This window comes from Mustelus asterias, chromosome 6 (assembly GCF_964213995.1).
Source record: "Mustelus asterias chromosome 6, sMusAst1.hap1.1, whole genome shotgun sequence".
NCBI classification, from domain to species: Eukaryota; Metazoa; Chordata; class Chondrichthyes; order Carcharhiniformes; family Triakidae; genus Mustelus; species Mustelus asterias.
Genome location: NC_135806.1, coordinates 43,407,482 through 43,413,813, shown reverse-complemented (window position 1 = coordinate 43,413,813; position 6,332 = coordinate 43,407,482).

Below are 6,332 nucleotides of genomic sequence, written 5' to 3'. Positions count from 1 at the left end.
ATAGGATCTCCCCTCCATACCAGGCAACATCCTGGTAAACCTCCTCTGCACCCTCTCCAAAGCCTCCACATCCTTCCTGTAATGTGGGGACCAGAACTGCACACAGTACTCCAAGTGCGGCCGCACCAGAGTTGTGTACAGTTGCAACATAACGCTACGACTCCTAAATTCAATCCCCCTACCAATAAACGCCAAGACACCATATGCCTTCTTAACAACCTTATCTACTTGATTCCCAACTTTCAGGGATCTATGCACACATACACCTAGATCCCTCTGCTCCTCCACACTATTCAAAGTCCTCCCGTTAGCCCTATACTCAACACATCTGTTATTCCTACCAAAGTGAATTACCTCACACTTCTCCGCATTAAACTCCATCCGCCACCTCTCGGCCCAACTTTGCAACCTGTCTAAGTCTTCCTGCAAACTACGACACCCTTCCTCACTGTCTACCACACCACCGACTTTGGTGTCATCAGCAAATTTGCTAATCCACCCAACTATACCCTCATCCAGATCATTAATAAATATTACAAACAGCAGTGGCCCCAAAACAGATCCCTGAGGTACACCACTTGTAACCGCACTCCATGATGAATATTTACTATCAACCACCACCCTCTGTTTCCTATCCGCTAGCCAATTCCTGATCCAATTTCCTAGATCACCCCCAATCCCATACATCTGCATTTTCTGCAGAAGCCTACCATGGTGAACCTTATCAAACGCCTTACTAAAATCCATATATACCACGTCCACTGCCTTGCCCCCATCCACCTCCTTGGTCACTTTCTCAAAAAACTCAATAAGGTTAGTAAGGCACGACCTACCTGCCACAAAACCATGCTGACTATCACCTATCAATTCATTACTCTCCAAATAACTATAAATCCTATCCCTTATAATTTTTTCCAACATCTTGCCGACAACAGAAGTGAGACTCACCGGTCTATAATTCCCGGGGAAGTCTCTGTTCCCCTTCTTAAACAATGGGACAACATTCGCTAACCTCCAATCTTCTGGTACTATACCAGAGGCCAACGACGACCTGAAGATCAGAGCCAGAGGCTCTGCAATCACTTCTCTTGCCTCCCAGAGAATCCTTGGATAAATCCCATCCGGACCAGGGGATTTATCTATTTTCAGACCCTCCAGAATATCCTGCACATCCTCCTTATCAACTGTAATACTGTCTATTCTACTCCCTTGCAACCCAGTGTCCTCCTCAGCTATATTCATGTCCCCTTGCGTGAACACCGAAGAGAAATATTGGTTCAATGCTTCACCAATCTCCTCCGGTTCCACACATAACTTCCCTCTGCCATCTATAACTGGCCCTAAACTTGCCCTAACCAACCTTCTGTTCTTGACATACCTATAGAACGCCTTAGGATTCTCTTTAACCCTATCCGCCAAAGTCTTCTCATGTCCCCTTTTAGCCCTTCTAAGCTCGCTCTTCAACTCCCTCTTAGCCAATCTAAAGCTTTCTAGTGCACTACCCGAGTGCTCACGTCTCATCCGAACATAAGCCTCCTTTTTCTTTTTAACCAACAAAGAAACTTTTTTGGTGCACCACGGTTCCCTAGCCCTACCAATTCCTCCTTGCCTGACAGGGACATACCTATCACAGACTCGCAGTAGCTGCTCCTTGAAAAAACTCCACATGTCGGACGTTCCCAGTCCCTGTAATCTCCTAGTCCAACCTATGTTTCCTAATTCTCTCCTAATAGCCTCATAATTACCCTTCCCCCAGCTAAAACCACTGGCCCGAGGTTCATGCCTATCCCTTTCCATCACTAAGGTGAACGTAACCGAATTGTGGTCACTATCACCAAAATGCACACCAACTTCCAAGTCTAGCACCTGGTCTGGCTCATTTCCCAGCACCAGATCCAATATAGCCTCACCTCTAGTTGGCCTGTCTACATACTGAGTCAAAAAAACCTTCCTGCACGCTTTGAACAAAAACTGACCCCTCTAACGAGCTAGAGCTATAACAATTCCAGTCAATATTAGTCAAGTTAAATTCCCCCATAACAATTGCCCTATTACTTTCACTCCTAAGCAGGATTGACTCCGCAATCCTTTCCTCAACCTCTCTAGAACTTTTAGGAGGTCTATAAAAGACTCCCAACAGGGTGACCTCTCCTCTCCTATTTCTAATCTCCGCCCATACTACCTCAACAGATAAGTCCTCATCAAACCTCCTCTCTGACACTGTGATACAATCTCTGACCAATAATGCTACCCCTCCCCCTCTTCTACCTCCTTCCCTACTTCGACTAAAACATTTGAACCCCGGGACCTGCAGCATCCATTCCTGCCCCTGCTCTATCCATGTCTCTGAAATAGCCACAACATCGAAGTCCCAGGTACTGATCCACGCTGCAAGTTCACCCACTTTATTGCGAATACTCCTGGCATTGAAGTATACACATTTCAAACCCTGCTCCACCCCACCTCTGCAATGCCGTGCATTGCAGTCCCCATCCATGCATCCCTCACTTTCAGCCCCACTACTCAGGATCCCTCCCCCCCCCCGAATCAGTTTAAACCTCCCTGCATGGCCTTAGCAAATTTACCCCCCAGGATATTGGTCCCCTTCTGATTAAGGTGTAGACCATCCTTCTCATAGAGGTCACACCTTCCCCAGTACGAGCCCCAATTGCTTAAGTACCTGAACCCCTCCCTCCTGCACCATCCCTTCAGCCATGAATTCAAACCTTCCCTCTCCCTATTCCTCTCTAAACTATCCCGTGGTACAGGCAAGAGTCCAGAGATAACCACTCTGTCAGTCTTGGCCTTTAGTTTCCACCCCAACTCCATAAATCCCTGCCTAATATCCCCTTCCCCTATCCTCCCTATGTCGTGTGTCCCCACATGTACAATAACTTGTGGTTTATCTCCCTCCCCCCTAAGAGTCCTGAATACCCTGTCAGACACATCCCGGACCCCAGCCCCTGGTAGGCAACACACCAACCCTGAGTCCCTACCTTTAGTTCCGACCCTCCTATCTGTCCCCTTAATTGTGGAGTCCCCAATCACAAGGCCCAGTCTTTTACAGCCCCTAACCACCTGAGCTTTCTCACTCGGCTCACCCCCAGAGATCTGCTCTCTATGCTCAGTTGATTCCTCCTCAACTGTAGCCTCCAGCACCGAAAACCTATTATGGAGGGGAACCGCCCCAGGGGATTGTCTTCCCGATTGCTTCTTACCCCTCCTCCTGGCATTGACCCAAGCCTCATTTCTAGGAGTTACTATTTCTCTATAACTCCTATCAACTTCCACCTCCGCCTCCCGAATTATGCGGAGTTCCTCTACCTCCCCCTCCAGCTCCTTTACACGCTCCTCCAGAAGCTGCAATCTAATGCACTTCTTACAACTAAAATCTCCTGAAACACTACTGGATTTCCTCACCACATACATCCCACAGGAGATGCAGCATACTGCCTGAACTGCCATCCCTGAAGCCATTACCAGCAAGAAAAAAAGAAAACAAAAAAAAAAAAACTTCCCCACACTTCCCCAACTGTCACTCTCCACTGCAGCCCGAGCAACACTCCCTCACTGAGACACCAACTGTCACACTCTACTGCAGCCCGAGCAGCACTCCCACAGTGAGACACCAACTGTCACACTCTACTGCAGCCCGAGCAGCACTCACAAACCATAGTCTTAACCATTGACCATTGTTAACTCTGAGTTCCCCTTTATTCTCAAAGCACTGAATTCAGCAACTCTGGCTCAAAAACCAAATCATGACTCAATTGAGTCAGACTGTGGTGCTTAACTTTTGAACAGAAAGAGTCCTAACAGCTTTGTGGTGACTTGATGTATTTACAAAGATAAGAGATTGTGCTGGAGGTAATCTCATTGAATTGTATTTCAACTGAAACATTGCCTTGTCATCAACAACAGGATATATTAATTATAGCCAAATTTTACACCAGAACTCACTACTTTCACCATAATGCCAACTATCATCATATCTGCTGGTTGCGTAGAATATGATTCATCCAGTATTAATGACAGCAACCATCATTTTATAGTTTGGTAAATGTCTCTTTCTACAGTCAGAATACTAACTGGTGACGTAACTACAGGGAACATTGGTTGATTTATTATAATCAATACACTGTTAACTGTATTTGACATCCTGTACCTTCACTCCAATGAGTGTCCAGATATATCTGACTGTGACTTTCTGATTTATTTATTTGATTTATGATGGATAAGGAGTGCCCTGAGAATGGTCTTAGCCATCTGGGTGAAGACCCAACATCTTATGAGTTGGGTAGAAAATTTCCCTCAGATCTCTTTCATGCGTAGATGTCATGGACTCTGAATGATTTAATTTGATACTAAACATTGCTATTAATCTGGCTGAGTACAGGTTGAATGACATGCCTCACCTTTGACAATTATATGATGGGTTGGCATTGTATTCAATACCATCATGGTCAACCGGAGATCATACTGCTGTCCTTATATGCCTGTATTTATAACCAATTAACAATTTCACCCTGAAGTCTATCTTGAATGTATTCTGCACCACCATAATGTCGGTTTAGCTCAGTTGGCTGGATGGCTGGTTTGTGATGCAAAGTGATGCCAGCAGCACGGGTTCAATTCCTGTACCGGCTGAGGCTATACATGAAGGGATATGGGAGTAGGGCCTGGGTGGGATTGTGGTCGGTGCAGACTTGATGGGCTGAATGGCCTGTTTCTGCACTGTAGGGTTTCTATGATTTCTATGAAGGCTATGCCTTCTTAACCTTGCCCCTTGCCTAAGGTGTGATGATCCTCAGGTTAAGTTGTCACCAGTCAGCTTTCCCTCTGAAAGGGGAGAGCAGCATCTGGGGCTATGCTATGGTGACTTAACCTTTTAATGTCACTACCATATGCTATCAGAGACAAAGAGCTCAAGTCAGAAAAGTTCTTGACTTGCCAGACTTGCCTTGGTAGAAAGGCCTCTGAATGTCATGTTCTTTGTCCAGGGGTGGTGGGGTTGTGGGTGCAGAATAGGGTTGTGTCTGCCACCCCAGAAACAGAGCATTGGTGGCCATCAGGGCAATTTAGTGTCATGGTGGGTTAGAAGGCCTGCCTCAAATCTCTTGGACTTCATCCCAGTTTTATTAAAGACTATTAGTCCCTCATTCCCCCTCACACCTCCATGTCACCTCCATTCTCTCCATGCCAACTCATGCCAGCTCATGGCCCTTTCATGCCTATTTACACTATGTACAGAACCAATGAGCCATACTGTAGTCATGGTATGTATGGAACTGCTCAGAACAAAAAAAAATCACTAATCTGCTTTTGGAAAAATAGCTGCTGTTCCTAAATCCCTGTAGACTTGTCAATCAGATAGACCATTACAATACCAATAGATTTCAAACACCTCACATTTCTTAATCTTGTGCAAATAAAGACTGAAGCATTGACAAAAGAGATCACAGAAGGAACAACTTATTATAACAACTAAAAGATGTCAATCATGCAATGTCAACAGTTTTCTCCAGTTGTCAAAGTAGAACCCCGCATACTGAGATAATCCTTTTATGACCTTGTGCTCTCTCCACCAAGAGTTCATAATAAGATCATCTAGTTCCATTGAAAGAGTTCTTACACTTTTCCTCATCAGCTCTGGACATCTTTAAAAGATGTTGGAAACAAGCTGCAAATTTCTATGCTGAATAGACCCATAACATGAAGCAACTGGGGAGATGGTGGCTTACTGATGACGAATAATCCGGAGGCACAGCTAATGCTCTGAGGACATGGGTTCAAAGCCCACCATAGCAGTTGGTGGAATATAAATTAAGTTAATAAAATCTGGAATTATAAAGCTAGCCTAAGTAATGGTAACCATTAAACTATCATCAATTGTCATAAAAACCCGTCTGGTTCACTAATGTCCTTTTGGCCTTACCTATGTGTGACTCCAGACCCACAGCAAAGTGGTTGATTCTTAAATGCCCTCTGAAATGGGATAGAGGTCACTCAGTTCAAGGACAATTAGGAATGGTTGTCCAATGCTGGCCTTGCCACCATTCATCCACTGAAATAATAATATTTTTTAAAAATGTGCTTGGAATACTAACCGAAAGGGGACACTGAAAATGATTCATCATCCTTAATTTTTTTAATAAAACTTTTGATTAAAAGAAAATAATTGACATTGGTCACAAAAATAAAATGCATTATCCATCACCTTAACCCACAATATTGGTCAAAATAGCTAATCAAACTGAAAAAAAATGAAATAAAAACTTATTTTAAAAATTTTCAGGAAAGTTTCCGTCACTTCTTTATTTCTTAGTCTCTGT